The 18,891-nt window shown below is 38.5% G+C and overlaps 3 pseudogenes; all 3 read right to left on the bottom strand.

Moving 5' to 3' along the window:
• Positions 1 to 540: 540 nt before the first annotated feature.
• Positions 541 to 4,601, bottom strand: LOC146313515 (Ig kappa-b4 chain C region pseudogene; annotated as a pseudogene).
• A 4,125-nt stretch (positions 4,602 to 8,726) lies between these two features.
• LOC146313514 (Ig kappa-b4 chain C region pseudogene) lies at positions 8,727 to 9,471 on the bottom strand (annotated as a pseudogene).
• Positions 9,472 to 13,777: 4,306 nt separating this feature from the next.
• Positions 13,778 to 14,742, bottom strand: LOC146313513 (Ig kappa-b4 chain C region pseudogene; annotated as a pseudogene).
• Positions 14,743 to 18,891: the final 4,149 nt, after the last annotated feature.

The following is an 18,891-nucleotide window of genomic DNA, read 5'->3' as shown; positions in this document are numbered from 1 at the left end:
TCTGATAAAAATGTGTCTGGACACCACTGGTTTGATGAAATAGTCTTTATTGTTTTAACAAGCAGAGAATATCAGCAATACAGCCAGTAACACAAATCACACTTTAAAATCATCGTGAAACAGGAGGAGAGATAGAAAGGACTATTACTTTATGCAGATGACACCCTGCTTTCTGTTTATAACCCTGTAAATCATTGTTATATTTAGATTTTTAAACTTCAGACAATGAGAATAATTTCTAGGTATAAATTCTTCTTCAGGGACAGATGTTAGTAATAACAGATATGATCACCATCAAAACAGTGAATACGTCTAATAAAGTATATTGTTACTGGAGTTTAATAGACATAGATATAGATAAAACTGGAACAATTACAAAATAAGATCCACAGTTTTACAATCATTAACTAGTAATCTGGGAACCAGAGTTTTTATGGCTGAGATTTCAGCATTGATCTAATTAATATATAAGTCAAAGAAATAAAGTCAAAAGACGTGGCTTTTATGATACACATGAAAAAATATTTATTGTTTTAAATGTTGAAACCATCAACACAAGCAAGAAAATTTTAAAGTTGAAACATGTCAAGAGAAAGAGAACAAGACAGAGAGCAGACAGAGAGCAGTATGAGAGTAAAACCAGCAGCAGAGTCCCAGTGAGTCAGGTCAGGACTGGGAACACTGGTCTCTCTTGAGTGTCTCTGAGAGTGGAGTCTGGGAGCCCTGGGTGGCCTCACAGGTCACAGAGCACACCTTCCTCCACTGGTCTGCAGGGAGCCTCAGGGTGCTGCTCCAGCTGTAGCGGCCGTCCTTCTCCAGCACCCCGGGGCTCCTGCTCTCCTCCCAGCTGCTGCTGCTGCTGCTGCCGTCCACCTTCCAGGACAGACTCCAGTCTGAGGGGAAGCCCTTGTTGGCCAGACACATGAGCGTGGCCTTCCCCTGCTGCAGCTCCTCACTGGAGGGGGGCAGCACCGTCAGGGTGGGACGAGCATCACCTAGGAGACACCAATCAGCTTAGAGGACAGGGACCACACAGCTGTCAACCAACCAGCAGACACTTGGACACCTTTACTGTGTGAGAGTTGATTTTCTCCTTTAAGGAGTTTCTGTCAGATGTTTTTTCTGCTCCACCAGTCACTCACTCACACATTGTTTCACTTCCCTTTAAGAAGCCTCTCATGCATATCAGCACAGAGAGAATCATCATACAGAATGAGATGAAATATATCAAACTACACTGACAAGAAAATATACAAAACTTTGTTCTGAAAATCAGCAAAAGTCTCAACTATACATTACTTTAATGTATTTAGTGGAACCATAAAAAACGCAAGAAAATTCACAGGCTCTGATTAAATTTTCATGATCTGGATTTAAATCATCATCAACAAACTGTTCAAAACATTTTTTTAAAATCTGAAACAATAAATGACACAATGAACAGATGTTACACATTTCGAATTAACAAATTTTCTTTGAAGAATTTAATCTTACTTCCTTTAAAAAAACAGTTATTACTGACACAGAAAATTAAAAACTAATCATGATGAACATTTTTACAGTAAGATTAAAGTTTTATCTGTCCTTTAGTTAAGGTTGTTAAAATTTCAGTATGACAGGAATGTCTAAAGAAATATAAACTGAAATAAAACTGCTCTGAGTTCAACTCAATGATAAAGGAGGAGAAATACGAGTATCAATGAAAAACATGTTAGAATAAAAGAAGATATATTTATCTTGATAAAACATCCAAAATACTAATTCAAAATATAAATTTAACGTAATTTTCTGTCGTATTTGTTAATAAACTTACTTCCAACATCCAGTCTGGTTCCTCCACCGAACGTGTACCACAGTGATACAAAGTCATTGAGCCGCCGTACAAAAACCTCTGACTGTAGAGAGACACGGCTCTCTGACTTTGACACAAACAAACTCTACAAAAACGTCCCCAGTTTACCCAGTTTATGATGAGTAATAACTGGTTAAAGTGTTAAAAACCAGTTCACAAATATTCATTATGTAATGAACCATTTTTTCTCTTTAAATGTTAAACATCTACAATCAATATCAGTTTCTCTTTCAGTCAACAAAAATGAAAGAAAATATTGAAAAGAAAAACTCACCAATAAATCCTGACAAATATAAATAATTATTATAAACATGTTTATTGTTGATCGTGATGAATAAAACAGTATTTTTTATCCCACTGTGACGTTGGTCTCGTAGTGAATTAGGTGGAATTCATAAAATATTCTGGATGAAAATTTGTTCATCAAACTCAAACAAAGTCACATAAAAATGAGCACTGACACATTTCTAATCAATAGACTGATAAAGTGATTGATCCATTGATAAACATCATCCTGAGAGTAATCCAAGTCCCTGTTGGAGTCAGTCAGAGCATTTCCATAGAGAGTGACTTTGCATCAGCAGCACCATGCTCCAGTGCTCTGGGAGAGTTTATAGTCCTGAGAGTTGAAGACTGGATGACTGACAGCTGTCCTTCATGACAACAGAAGACACAGAAATCCTCCTCATCAAAAACATGACTTTGATCTGCGTCCTCATCTGGACTCTCCTCTGCTGCTGCTTCACAGGTAAAGTCCAGAGAATCAAACTCCTCTCCTCTATCAACATCCGTCCCTCTGAAATGAAGCCCACAAAACCATGACGCTGCTTTATGTTTTTGTCTCTGTGTCCTCAGAGTCCAGAGGTCAGGTCACAGTGACTCAGTCTGGAGCAGTGAGCTCTGCTGTGGGACGCTCCGTCTCCATCACATGTAGGACCAGTCAGGATGTTTATACTTGGAGCAGCAACCACTATTTATCCTGGTACCAACAGAGAGATGGAGAAAAACCTAAACTGCTCATTTACTATGCTAGCACTCGAGTATCAGGGATTCCAGATCGTTTTACAGGCAGTGGATCAAACTCTGACTTCACTCTGACCATCAGTGAAGTCCAGACTGAAGATGCAGCAGTTTACTACTGTCAGAGTTTTCATGAAATCCACAGTGTGTGGGTGTTCACACAGTGAAAAACCGTCGTACAAAAACCTCCTTCAGCTGAAGAGGAACTGATGTGACTCAACAGCTGCACAGAAACTGAACTGACTGCTGCAGCTGGAAGCTACTGCAGAGACTGATACACTTCACTGAGGACACACACACACACACACACACACACACACACACACACACACACATTGTTCTAATGAATTGTTATAAGTTCTGATCTGATTTTCCAAATAATTAAGAGGAATCAACATGGGACTCCAAGAGGATTACATGTTTAGGTATTGTTGCTTTAACATTGAGTTGAAATGAAAAATGTCTTTTTAAGTCTCAGTCATGACCTTTGACCTCAGCTTCATTCTAGATCACAACATCTTTAAAGACACAGCATGAGATACCCTCATGATCAAAAATGGTTCAAACAGAACCTGAATATCCTTTAAATTGTGGAAGTTATTCTTAAAACACAAAGATCCATAGACACAAACACAACACATTCAATGACAAAAAAAAGGATCTTCCCTGAAATAAAATAAGTTTCTCGTGACTTGAATCTAAGCCTCATATTTGATAATTGTTAAACAGTGAAAAGAAAATATGAGAGCATAGATCAGCATCATGGACAAATCTAACCCAAAACCATCTACATCCTTCAAACTACATGAAATATAATACAATATTTAAATGATCAAAATAAATTTCATTATCAACTGGAAACATGAGACAAACGATACAAATAACCTTCTTGATAAAAGTAAAACTAGCAAGTTAATTTCATCATGATCTTCACTGATCCTTTTTGCCCACTTTAATTTACCTGCTTTTTCTCACCACTGTAAACTGAAGACATCATCATTTTGTAGTTATGGACTTTAATAAACAGATTTTTTACATAAAATGATCTCTAACAGAGAAAACACCCTTCATCATATTCTAGTATTCTCTCAACAGTTTCAGTTGGTAGAAAGAATAAGGCAACTGAAAGTCATATGAAGATGTTCAAGATGTTCAAATCCCGGTTATGATATTTTAATTTACCATCCATCAGGCCCTGACAGCTGATTTTTAAATTACTTCAGTGACTTTTTCTAAACAAGATTTCATTAATCTGGTTATTAATATGAAAACTTCTTCTAGTCCACGTGACGTTGTACCCACTTCTTTGTTTAAAAAACGTTATGGGTTCCATTGGTCCTTGTCTGCTCTTTATAATCAATAACTTGATATCTGATCAGGTCCAACCTTATTTAAAAGAAGCTGCTCATCAAACACTTCTCAGAAACACAAACCTTGATTCTTCTTTGCTCCAGAACTACAGGTCTGTTTCTAAGTTACCTTTTATAGCTACAGTTTTAGAAAACATGGTTTCTAATCTGTCTTAGATGAGCTCAACATTTTGGAGTTTCAGTCTGGTTTCAGTCAGTTGTATTCAACAGAAACAGCTCTTCTCAAATGATCTGTTGATGCACGGTGATGCAGGAGGATGTTCTGTGTTGGTTCTATTAGATCTTACTGCTGCTTGGTTGAGGCTCAGGCAGTGGGTGGGTATCTCTGGATCAGCTTTGCAGTGGTTCTCTGCTTTCATTTGTGACATTAAAATAAAGACACTGAAGAAAACAATAAACACAGTGTTTTCTGTGTGTGGTACTGTTTGTCTCATGCAGTGCAACACATCTCCTTCACACAGAGTTGATCAGATTGCTGATTGTGGCCTGTGGGATGTTGGTCCTCTCCTCTTCAGTAGCTGTGTGAAATTACTGGATGTTGGCAGGAAGTGGAACACGCTGCTGTAAACTCCGACCCAGAGCCTCCCAAACATGTTCAATGAGTGACGTGTGTGCTGAGTCTGCAGGTCGTACAAGAACTGGGATGTTTTCAGCGTTCAGAAATAATTTACAGATCCTTGGTGACCATTTGGCCACTCAAGTCAGTTATGAAGTGCAGTCAGGTCAAAACATCAGTGAGGATGATTAACACACAGATGAACTTCTCTGAGATGGTTTCTAACACTTTGTGCAGAAATTCTTTGGTTGTTCAAATGAACTGTTGCATCAGCTGTCTGGTTATAGTAGTTATTCAAACTGCTCAACAGACAACTGTTAGCAACAAAGTTTAATCTCATCTGAAAAGTCTATAGAGGACATTTAAATCATAAAAGTCCACAGGAAACAACATTTATGGGGTTCATATAGGCATTATAGGAGTTTCCAGTAGACTAACAATATTCACCATCAAATAAATATTTGACTGGATGCATGAGCTGAAAAAACAACCTCACAGTTCCAGTTACAGTCAGTTTTTTATGATCTGAATAAAGTTAAAAAGATGATTATTAAGATCTGGAATAAATGTCTTAAATATTTTTGAATCTGAAAGATTTAGTTCATGTAAGTTCATATTCATACTGTAGCACCAGGGATTTACTGTGAGTTGTCTGTAAACTCAGACCAGGATGACCTCAGTACCCTGACCTTAATGAAGTCTCTCAGGACATTAACTGGTGATTCAAAGAGTTAGTTTTATCATCTGTTCTCAATGGAGCAATGAGTACTGCTGTTAAAAATACTGAGTTGGAGTCATAGACTGGATATGTCAGTTTTTCTAAATTGATTTGGCTCATTTCTCACAACAGTCTTAATATTTTCGAAACTGTAAGTGCAAATGTCCCATCTGTTTCATGAGACGACACAACTCTATTGCATGTTGGCAACATGTAGTAAGTCGCCCGAAACATTTGATTTATGCTTCAAAACTGTGTTACTGTGTCAGTAAATTTGCCATACACACCAAAATGAAAAGTTATTTTGTCATCATGTGAGCCGTACGGCTCAAAAGACTTTGGCTAAATGCAAATATTTATCAGAGAGTGACTTTGCATCAGCAGCACCATGCTCCAGTGCTCTGGGAGAGTTTATAGTCCTGAGAGTTGAAGACTGGATGACTGACAGCTGTCCTTCATGACAACAGAAGACACAGAAATCCTCCTCATCAAAAACATGACTTTGATCTGCGTCCTCATCTGGACTCTCCTCTGCTGCTGCTTCACAGGTAAAGTCCAGAGAATCAAACTCCTCTCCTCTATCAACATCCGTCCCTCTGAAATGAAGCCCACAAAACCATGACGCTGCTTTATGTTTTTGTCTCTGTGTCCTCAGAGTCCAGAGGTCAGGTCACAGTGACTCAGTCTGGAGCAGTGAGCTCTGCTGTGGGACGCTCCGTCTCCATCACATGTAGGACCAGTCAGAATGTTTATACTTGGAGCAGCAACCACGCCTTAGCCTGGTACCAACAGAGAGATGGAGAAACTCCTAAACTGCTCATTTATGCTGCTACCAATCGAGCATCAGGGATTCCAGCTCGTTTTACAGGCAGTGGATCAAAGTCTGACTTCACTCTGACCATCAGTGGAGTTCAACCTGAAGATGCAGCAGTTTACTACTGTAAGAGTACACATAACATCAACAGTCAGTATGTGTTCACACAGTGAAAAACCGTCGTACAAAAACCTCCCTCAGTCAGACTGAACAGAAACTGAACTGACTGCTGCAGCTGGAAGCTACTGCAGAGACTGATACACTTCACTGAGGACACACACACACACACACACACACACACACACACACACACACACACACACACATCATTTCAATATAATAGATGGTTATATGTTCTGATGTAATTTTCGAAATAATGAAGAGGAGTCAACCTGCGACAGTTCATGAGAAAAGTCTCAGTCATGACCTTTGACCTCAGCTTCATACTGGATCACAGCTGTTTCACATATATCCATTTAACAGAAAATATAAAGACACAGATCAACATCAGAAACCTTCATCACTAAAGTTCACCTAAACAAAACCTGTACATCCCTCAAATCATACAAAATACTAAACGTATTAACTTCTGTCACATTAATTAAATCTATTTAATATTTTCTTATTATTGTCAACAAGAAGAATCCAACATTTGCAGAGCAGATGAACATGTGACAACATGAGGCTGGAGTCTGTGGATTTAATGGATCTACTGTGATATTAAAACAGAAACATAATGAAGCACTTGAGGCCAAAACGCACTAAAAGCTTCAGTCGACGTTCATCAGTTGAAGCTTCTATGATTCACTGCAGGCTTCAGATTTAAAATTCCAACACCACAGAACCTGCAGTACTTTAGGAAAAGGTCCCTATTTATATGCATCTATTAGTAGTTAATTAATAGTTTATTTCTTTCATAAAATATTGTTCTCTGAGGGGAAAACTGCTCACCTTTTTTCAGGTCAGTCTACATAATGACTGAATGGTTTGTGATATTCATGTTGTTTTATTGAGGCAGCAGGATCATTTAGATCAGTGAGGATGTTTTAGACCACAGAGGACAGCAAACTAAACACCGACACACACCGAGGAGATGAAGAGGAGAGACAGCGTCTGGACACTTCATCATGATTTACAATAATACAGCACAGTGACAGATGTTTCATGGAGGAGACGAGTGTCTGTGTGTTGCAGACACAGATATTTTGTCTGCAGTGAATAAACCACAGAACTAAACAGTAACATCAGGATTTATCATCAAAAAGGTTTTATGTCAGTCGACACTTCACACACACGCTCCACCTCCCTCCCTCCTCTCTGCAGCATGTCTCTCCCCTCCTCATAGGTATGATTTATTGCTGTGGAGTAATTAAGTATTTAAAAGTACATGCATTGGACTTTGAGTAAAAAATAACACACCACAGAAGTGATATTATGATGCATGATCATAAAACATTTTTATATCAAGTCACACACATCTGTCCATATTCACACGCTCTCTCCTTCTACCTCCACTCTCGTTGCCGTGGGTCACTTTTTTTCTTTTACCTGGTTTGAAGTGCAGCTGCAGCTCCATTATCATTCGCTCCTCATGTTCATGCCTTTTTTAAAATCCCATTTAGTTCTCCCCAAACACATTCTGCAGCTGCACAAAAAACCCTGGTCCCCATTTCATGCTCCAAAACTGAAATAAGTTCAGAATGGGAGCATCAAGGCAGTTTCATGCACATTAAGATGCTTTCAGTGAGTGTTCTGTCATTTAGAGCAATGGATGTTCTTCAAAACACAAGCATCAGACGTCTTTAGTGTGTTTTGGACTTTACTCATGAAATGACATTGATGGACAATGAGATGAATAATTCTTTGTTTTTGTTTAAATACAGATTCTGTGTTGTCATCACTTTCATTGAGATTGTTATTAAAAACATTCCTGGGGTTAAAATCTCAGATCACAGTCGTGTGGTTTCACTTCATGCTGATGATATCCTGCTCTTTATTTATAATCATAGAGATACATTTTTGTGACATTATTAAATTTATTCAGAGATATAAAACTAACCTTGATTTCTTGGTACAAATAAATTTGATACAATATATCGACCTTCATCAAAAGCAGACTTCAGTGATGTGAAATAAATGGATAATTGTTTATCAATACACTTTAATCATTATAGGTGTTTTACCAATGTTCATTAATACCAGACAAAGAGGCGATGAGTGGATAAAATCCACAATTATTAAAGTTTGAAGACGTGAATTTACAAAAGACAGATATTCTCTTTACAGCTGTGGCTCCATACCTTATTCTCACCTAAATTGAAATATATGGCAATAAAATAAATATAAAATGCCACTGTTTTAAATATAAACCACACAGAGATCAATATTTTAATGAAGTTTTTATTGCCTTGAACTGTTAAAATCATTGATAATACAACAAGCAAGAAAACATTAATGTTGAAACGTAATGAGAGAAAGAGTTTCAGAGAGCAGACAGAGAGCTGAATCTGTTATACATCACAAAATTCTCATCTTCTCCTCTTTTAGTTATTAATCAGGTTTCACAAAAAAATCACTGATAGTTTCTGGATTTAATTCACTAAGACAGAAATGTCTGTTACTTTTACAAAAACAAACATCAAAACAACTGATTTGATTAACTGAACTTTGTGGTACTGAAATAATCAAAATTACAACAAGAAAATAAACTTTATCAATGAAATATGTGATAACAGAGTGAAAGAGACAGACAGAGTTACAGAGGGAGACAGAGAGCAGTATGAGAGTAAAACCAGCAGCAGAGTCCCAGTGAGTCAGGTCAGGACTGGGAACACTGGTCTCTCCTCAGTGTCTCTGAGAGTGGAGTCTGGGAGCCCTGGGTGGCCTCACAGGTCACAGAGCCCACCTTCCTCCACTGGTCTGCAGGGAGCCTCAGGGTGCTGCTCCAGCTGTAGCGGCCGTCCTTCTCCAGCACCCCGGGGCTCCTGCTCTCCTCCCAGCTGCTGCAGCCGCTGCTGCTGTCCACCTTCCAGGACAGACTCCAGTCTGAGGGGAAGCCCTTGTTGGCCAGACACATGAGCGTGGCCTTCCCCTGCTGCAGCTCCTCACTGGAGGGGGGCAGCACCGTCAGGGTGGGACGAGCATCACCTAGGAGACACCAATCAGCTTAGATTTCCATAGAGAGTGACTTTGCATCAGCAGCACCATGCTCCAGTGCTCTGGGAGAGTTTATAGTCCTGAGAGTTGAAGACTGGATGACTGACAGCTGTCCTTCATGACAACAGAAGACACAGAAATCCTCCTCATCAAAAACATGACTTTGATCTGCGTCCTCATCTGGACTCTCCTCTGCTGCTGCTTCACAGGTAAAGTCCAGAGAATCAAACTCCTCTCCTCTATCAACATCCGTCCCTCTGAAATGAAGCCCACAAAACCATGACGCTGCTTTATGTTTTTGTCTCTGTGTCCTCAGAGTCCAGAGGTCAGTATACAGTGACTCAGTCTGGAGCAGTGAGCTCTGCTGTGGGACGCTCCGTCTCCATCACATGTAGGACCAGTCAGGATGTTTATACTTGGAGCAGCAACCACGCCTTAGCCTGGTACCAACAGAGAGATGGAGAAAAACCTAAACTGCTTATTAAGTTGGCTAATCAGCGAGTATCAAGGATTCCAGCTCGTTTTACAGGCAGTGGATCAAACTCTGACTTCACTCTGACCATCAGTGGAGTCCAGACTGAAGATGCAGCAGTTTACTACTGTCAGAGTTTTCATGTCATCAACAGTCAGTATGTGTTCACACAGTGAAAAACCATCGTACAAAAACCTCCCTCAGTCAGACTGAACAGAAACTGAACTGACTGCTGCAGCTGGAAGCTACTGCAGAGACTGATACACTTCACTGAGGACACACACACACACACACACACACACACACACACACACACACACACATACACACACACACACACACACACACACACACACACACACACACACACACACACACAAAGTGGATTGAACATCTCACATCGTTAACAGACAGTGAACATGTATCAAAACAAAACAGTCTCAGAGCAAATTAAATAACTTTCTCTCTATCAATTTATATCCCATTATAATCTCATGTTCTGATCAGAAACAGACAACCTGAGACAGTTGATGAGAAAAGTCTTGGTCCTGGTCTTTGATCTCAGTCTCATACAGGATCAGAGTTGTGTCAAATTATAAAACTCAATATCAGCTGGATATTAAAAAAAGACAAACAACATAAATCTACATGATAAAACTATAATTAGTAAGTCCACCTCAGCATGACCTTCATTCATCTGGTCCATTTTAATTCCACCTGTGTTGTCACATCTCTGCAGACATTATCATGTTGTGTGTAGAGTTTAAAGAATGCAGATATTTATGACAAAATTACCCCTAACAAATAGAAAATGCACTTCACTATATTCTTACATTCATTTGATTTAAGTTTAGTTGAAGTAAAGATAATTATGGAATGAGGCATTGGTTATACATGATTAAAGCTGAACATACAAATTCCTTTCATGGTATTTTAATTTATCATCAACCTGGCCTTAACAGCTTCTTTTCCAGTTAATTAAGTAATGTTGTCATGACGACAGCTCAGTTATCTGGTTAATAATATAATAAATTTAGTCCTGTGACCTTGATATTGGACACACTTCTTTATTTGGAAAAATCTCTTGGTTCCATTGGTCCTTGTGTGTTCTCTGTATTCAATAACTCACTGATATCTGGTCACGTCTCAGCTGATTTTGAGCGAGCTGCTGTTTCAACCACTTCTCAATAAACAAATTCTGACCCTTCTGTGCTCCAGAACTACAGGCCAAGTTCTAAGTTACCTTTTATAGCTAAGATTTTAGAAAAAGTGGTTTTCATCAGTTGCACTGAACAGAAACGGTTCTTCTCAGAGTCTCAGATGATCTGTTAGTGTATGATAATACAGGAGGATGTTCTGTTTTGGTTCTGTTAGATCTCAGTGCTGCTTGACTGAAAGGCTCAGGCAGTGTGTAGGTACTTGTGGATCAGCTGTGTTCTCCTCTTCACAGGATTTTCTCTGTTCAAAACTGTGTCTCACCAACTGAATCTCTGTCTTGTGGTGTTCCACAAGGTTCTGTAGTGGGTCCACTGCTGTTTGCATTGTACATGCCTCCTTTCAGGCAGACATTAAGTCATTTTAAAGGTATCTCCTAATAACACATTAATAAGCGGCCCTTCGCTTCAAACTATGACACTACAGATATCCCTCTGCAGTAAAATTAGGAAGAGTAAATATGCAACTTCTGGGTAGACTTTCAAAATAAAGGCTCAAGTGGTCAAAATCGATGACCACACCTTTAAACCAAGTCTTAAAAAAGTGACATGTAACATGAATTTTTTTTGGTTTACATTCCCCTCAAATTCAAAATCCACTTCAAGATTCTTATGGTCTGTTACTGCAGCCCTGTTCTACCAGAAGGAATCTGAGATCCACTGAACAGGGTTTGTTGATTTTTCCACGTGTCAGGCTCGAGAAAAAAGGAGACTCTGTGTTTGAGGTTATAGCTCCTAAACTTTGAAGTTCTCTCTGATTGGACTTGGACACTTTTAAAGGACAGCTCAAGAACCATTTGTTTCTTTTGTTTAATTTGTTTTACCTTTTTCTTGCTTGATGTCTGCAATTTAAGTCTGTTACACTGTCTTTTATTTTTTTATTTGTCTGTTATTGTGAAGCACTTTGCGATTTCTGCCCATGAAAGCTGATATTCAAATGAACAAACTGACTGACTTTCCATAGAGAGTGACTTTGCATCAGCAGCACCATGCTCCAGTGCTCTGGGAGAGTTTATAGTCCTGAGAGTTGAAGACTGGATGACTGACAGCTGTCCTTCATGACAACAGAAGACACAGAAATCCTCCTCATCAAAAACATGACTTTGATCTGCGTCCTCATCTGGACTCTCCTCTGCTGCTGCTTCACAGGTAAAGTCCAGAGAATCAAACTCCTCTCCTCTATCAACATCCGTCCCTCTGAAATGAAGCCCACAAAACCATGACGCTGCTTTATGTTTTTGTCTCTGTGTCCTCAGAGTCCAGAGGTCAGTATACAGTGACTCAGTCTGGAGCAGTGAGCTCTGCTGTGGGACGCTCCGTCTCCATCACATGTAGGACCAGTCAGAATGTTTATAATGGGAACTATTTAGCCTGGTACCAACAGAGAGATGGAGAAAAACCTAAACTCCTCATTTACGTTGCTAGCACTCGAGTATCAGGGATTCCAGCTCGTTTTACAGGCAGTGGATCAAACTCTGACTTCACTCTGACCATCAGTGGAGTCCAGACTGAAGATGCAGCAGTTTATTACTGTCAGAGTCTTCACTACCCCAACAGTCAGTGGGTGTTCACACAGTGAAAAACCATCGTACAAAAACCTCCCTCAGTCAGACTGAACAGAAACTGAACTGACTGCTGCAGCTGGAAGCTACTGCAGAGACTGATACACTTCACTGAGGACACACACACACACACACACACACACACACACACACACACCTGACTGGTTAGATGACTGTAGTTCTTCTCTTCTGTTGCATAAACTCACAGCTTCTGTAAAAATGACCTCCTTTCATTTTTTAACACAAACTCCTGTCAGCTTTAAGATCCCACAACTAAACAGTGACCCTGTTAGGCTGCATTGACAGAGCTGTCAGATATGACATGTACTTAATCCATTCTTCTTTTTAATCATTATCTAATGTTATATTATACAACTGATCTCACACAGCAAAACCCAGTCTCTGTGCATTTGTTGTATCTCTTGTGACCATTTAAGACAACAACATCAGACACTGCTGATGAGACAGAAAGTCAGTCTTCAAATGTGAGTCTTTGCCATGTCATTAGTCCAACTGGATAGTTCCAAAGTTTTAAAGCCACAGACTCAAACACACTGTAAACTTGACCTTTAAACCTGCCATGATGTAAAACCAACAAGTTTAGGTCAAAGCAGAAGAGGACAGAAAGGACAGATGTGAGGGACACATGTGGCACAGATTCATTTTCTCCTTTCATCTTTTAACAGCAGCTCCTTCCTTCTTTAGGAAACCACAACTGAACAGACACTGATAGGCTGCCCTGATGTTGACATAATCCCTTTATTTCTTTTAAAAATCATCAGACAAATGTCATGAAATTCTACTGATGTGACCATGAGAGAAACCCAGTCACTGTGGATTTAAGTTCCAGTGTGTAAGATTCAGGGTGATCTATTGGCAGACTACTGTGGAAACCAGATGTCAGCTGATACATCATTTCTTCCTAAAATAATCCTCTGACATTAATGTCACTGAGAAAAACTGTGAGAAATGAAACTGATCTACTGTTTCATTTAAGACAGCAGTCATTCTGATAAAAATGTGTCTGGACACCACTGGTTTGATGAAATAGTCTTTATTGTTTTAACAAGCAGAGAATATCAGCAATACAGCCAGTAACACAAATCACACTTTAAAATCATCGTGAAACAGGAGGAGAGATAGAAAGGACTATTACTTTATACAGATGACACCCTGATTTCTGTTTATAACCCTGTAAATCATTGTTATATTTAGATTTTTAAACTTCAGACAATGAGAATAATTTCTAGGTATAAATTCTTCTTCTTCAGGGACAGATGTTAGTAATAACAGATAGCTTTATGATCACCATCGAAACAGTGAATACGTCTAATAAAGTGTATTGTTACTGGAGTTTAATAGACATAGATATAGATAAAACTGGAACAATTACAAAATAAGATCCACAGTTTTACAATCATTAACTAGTAATCTGGGAACCAGAGTTTTTATGGCTGAGATTTCAGCATTGATCTAATTAATATATAAGTCAAAGAAATAAAGTCAAAAGACATGTGGCTTTTATGATACACATGATAAAATATTTATTGTTTTAAATGTTGAAACCATCAACACAAGCAAGAAAATTTTAAAGTTGAAACATGTCGATAGAAAGAGAACAAGACAGAGAGCAGACAGAGAGCAGTATGAGAGTAAAACCAGCAGCAGAGTCCCAGTGAGTCAGGTCAGGACTGGGAACACTGGTCTCTCCTCAGTGTCTCTGAGAGTGGAGTCTGGGAGCCCTGGGTGGCCTCACAGGTCACAGAGCCCACCTTGCTCCACTGGTCTGCAGGGAGCCTCAGGGTGCTGCTCCAGCTGTAGCGGCCGTCCTTCTCCAGCACCCCGGGGCTCCTGCTCTCCTCCCAGCTGCTGCTGCTGCTGCTGCCGTCCACCTTCCAGGACAGACTCCAGTCTGAGGGGAAGCCCTTGTTGGCCAGACACATGAGCGTGGCCTTCCCCTGCTGCAGCTCCTCACTGGAGGGGGGCAGCACTGTCAGGGTGGGACGAGCATCACCTAGGAGACACCAATCAGCTTAGAGGACGGGGACCACACAGCTGTCAACCAACCAGCAGACACTTGGACACCTTTACTGTGTGAGAGTTGATTTTCTCCTTTAAGGAGTTTCTGTCAGATGTTTTTTCTGCTCCACCAGTCACTCACTCACACATTGTTTCACTTCCCTTTAAGAAGCCTCTCATGCATATCAGCACAGAGAGAATCATCATACAGAATGAGATGAAATATATCAAACTACACTGACAAGAAAATATACAAAACTTTGTTCTGAAAATCAGCAAAAGTCTCAACTATACATTACTTTAATGTATTTAGTGGAACCATAAAAGATGCAAGAAAATTCACAGACTCTGATTAAATTTTCATGATCTGGATTTAAATCATCATCAACAAACTGTTCAAAAGAGTTTTTTAAAATCTGAAACAATAAATGACACAATGAAGAGATGTTACATGTTTCGAATTAACAAATTTTAACTTCATTCGGTTCAGTTTTCTTTGAAGAATTTAATCTTACTTCCTTTGAAAACAGTTATTACTGACACAGAAAATTAAAAAAAAACTAATCATGGTGAACATTTTTCCAGTAACATTAAAGTTTTATCTATCCTTTAGTTAAGGTTGTTAAAACTTCAGTGTGACAGGAATGTATAAAGAAATATGAACTGAAATAAAACTGCTCTGAGTTCAACTCAATGATAAAGGAGGAGAAATACGAGTATCAATGAAAAACATGTTAGAATAAAAGAAGATATATTTATCTTAATAAAACATCCAAAATACTAATTCAAAATATAAATTTAACATAATTTTCTGTAATATTTGCTCAGAAACTTACTTCCAACATCCAGTCTGGTTCCTCCACCAAAAGTCCACCACAGTGATACAAACTCATTGAGCCGCCGTACAAAAACCTCTGACTGTAGAGAGACACGGCTCTCTGACTTTGACACACTGAAATAAACCTAACAGCCCTCAAGATGAAGCCTCATGATTAAGGTTTGAAATTTACTGTCTAGCCGAATATTTTATATTTATTGCAATTAATTTTTTTAACTTTCTATTGTTGAAGCAAACTTAGGCAGTGCAAAATATGATTGGAAAATATACATTTTCATGGAAAAGTAACTATTTTCCAAATTATGTTGAATTACAAGGTGATAAAAAGAAAAAGTAACTCCTAAAATTAACGAAAATGGTAAAAATCTGACTTACTTCCAACATCCAGCCTGGTTCCTCCACCGAACGTGTACCACAGTGATACAAACTCATTGAGCCGCCGTACAAAAACCTCTGACTGTAGAGAGACACGGCTCTCTGACTTTGACACAAACAAACTCAACAAAAACATCCCCAGTTTACCCAGTTTATGATGAGTAATAACTGGTTAAAGTGTGAAAAACCAGTTCACAAATATTCATTATGTAATGAACCATTTTTCTATTTAAATGTTAAACATCTACAAACAATATCAGTTTCTCTTACAATCAAATAAATTAAAAGAAAATATTGAAAAGAAAAACTCACCAATAAATCCTGACAAATATAAATAATTATTATAAACATGTTTATTGTTGATCGTGATGAATAAAACAGTATTTTTTATCCCACTGTGACGTTGGTCTCGTAGTGAATTAGGTGGAATTCATAAAATATTCTGGATGAAAATTTGTTCATCAAACTCAAACAAAGTCACATAAAAATGAGCACTGACACATTTCTAATCAATAGACTGATAAAGTGATTGATCCATTGATAAACATCATCCTGAGAGTAATCCAAGTCCCTGTTGGAGTCAGTCAGAGCATTTCCATAGAGAGTGACTTTGCATCAGCAGCACCATGCTCCAGTGCTCTGGGAGAGTTTATAGTCCTGAGAGTTGAAGACTGGATGACTGACAGCTGTCCTTCATGACAACAGAAGACACAGAAATCCTCCTCATCAAAAACATGACTTTGATCTGCGTCCTCATCTGGACTCTCCTCTGCTGCTGCTTCACAGGTAAAGTCCAGAGAATCAAACTCCTCTCCTCTATCAACATCCGTCCCTCTGAAATGAAGCCCACAAAACCATGACGCTGCTTTATGTTTTTGTCTCTGTGTCCTCAGAGTCCAGAGGTCAGGTCACAGTGACTCAGTCTGGAGCAGTGAGCTCTGCTGTGGGACGCTCCGTCTCCATCTCATGTAGGACCAGTCAGAGGGTAGCTGCTGGGAGCGCTTTATCCTGGTACCAACAGAGAGATGGAGAAACTCCTAAACTACTCATTTACTCTGCTAGCACTCGAGTATCAGGGATTCCAGCTCGTTTTACAGGCAGTGGATCAAACTCTGACTTCACTCTGACCATCAGTGGAGTCCAGACTGAAGATGCAGCAGTTTACTACTGTCAGAGTTATCATTACATCAACAGTCAGGATGTGATCACACAGTGAAAAACCGTCGTACAAAAACCTCCCTCAGCTGAAGAGGAACTGATGTGACTCAACAGCTGCACAGAATGAAAACACTATTGGTTTGATAAAATACAGTTAGGTGAAATAAAATATTACAATGCAACTTTCAGCAATAAAACAACATTTGTGTTTCTGTAAAATATACATTTAATTGCATTTTTCTTACAACTTTATTTTTTATTGTAAATGTAATTTTTTTGTCACAACAGTAGTACATGTTTGGCTCCTCAAACACTAAACTCTTAGGAACATTTTAACACATAATAAATAAATCAATACTTTTAGAAATGAATATTCAGTGATTGCTAAAATTAAATAATTTGTTTACTTTCATAAAGAAATAAAATCACAGGTCTATTTTAATATAATATCAAGTAGTGAAATTGGTTGATTTTGTTGACAGAAAGCAACAGAGACACTGTTCTACAGTCTCCTGACATGTCAAGTCTTTTTTTTGTCTGAATTTAATGTTACTTGATGGAAAATCTCATCATGTTATGCAGATGATACCCTGCTTTTTATGTTTAATTCAAAGACAAATTAACTAGAACAAAATACATGGATCTTATTCAAGTGTGGACTTTAGTTATAACAGACAGTTTTCTGATTTAGTGTTGAAATGCTCTAATCATAAAGTTACCAAAAATAAATGATAAACCTGGAATGACAGTAGAAGAATATTGACAGTTTTAAACTGTTAGAAAACTAACCTTGGAAAACTGGGCCTGTTACTGTTGTGGTTTTTCTGCTGTAATCTGAATAATTTTCCTAATAAATAATACATATTGAATAAAGGAAGTCCAAAGACATGTCTCTATTTGAATGATACAATCTTTATTGTCTTAAAATGTCGAAACTATCAACACAAGAAAGAATTTGTTAATATTGAAACATAAAGAGAAAGAGAGAACCAGAGAGAGACAGAGAGCAGTATGAGAGTAAAACCAGCAGCAGAGTCCCAGTGAGTCAGGTCAGGACTGGGAACACTGGTCTGGAACAGGGTGGGGACGACTCGAGCCACTGCAGAGACAGAGATTAATAAAGTTTATATGAGGTGAACTAAACTCCATCCTGTTGGTTGCAGCAGAGGAGACTTCTAGTTCTGTTGATCTTCCTCAGACTGGATGAAACTGGTCTGAGAAGTTTCACTTCCCTCTCTGAGCTCGGTAACCATGGCAACAGACAAGCATCACTGCTCAACCATGGCAACAGACAAGTTTTGTTACTAAAGATAAAAAGCTTTTAAAAAAAGTACACATTTACTGCACTGGGTAATCTTTAATTAACAAAGTAAAATGTTTTAGTTTGTGTTTAATGCGAAATGTTTAACATTACATCAAGTAATATGAATACCTCTTTCAGTAAAATAAATTAAAATAAAATATTTCTAAAGAAAAACTGGTCACACTTTATTTTCATTACACAAATAAGACATCACAAACTGTACTTTATATCAAATTGGACAAAAACTTGAAATATGCTTTTTATTCAACAGTAATCAGCAGATTAGTGAAGACCGATGCCAACTTCTTTGAACAAAATCACACTGTCTGTCTACAGTATTATATGATCACAGTCAGACAAACTAGTCCTCCACCTTCCTTTACAGGACAGTTGTATTGTAATATGTCCCAAATTACCCTGTGATGAAGTCTAATAAGGGTCATATTATTTCTAGTTTACATCTA

Source organism: Lutjanus erythropterus, chromosome 16 (genome assembly GCF_056507025.1).
Source record: "Lutjanus erythropterus isolate fLutEry1 chromosome 16, fLutEry1.hap2, whole genome shotgun sequence".
Classification (NCBI taxonomy): domain Eukaryota; kingdom Metazoa; phylum Chordata; class Actinopteri; order Lutjaniformes; family Lutjanidae; genus Lutjanus; species Lutjanus erythropterus.
The sequence above is the reverse complement of the archived record's forward strand: the minus strand, read 5'-3'. Positions and strand labels throughout refer to the sequence as shown.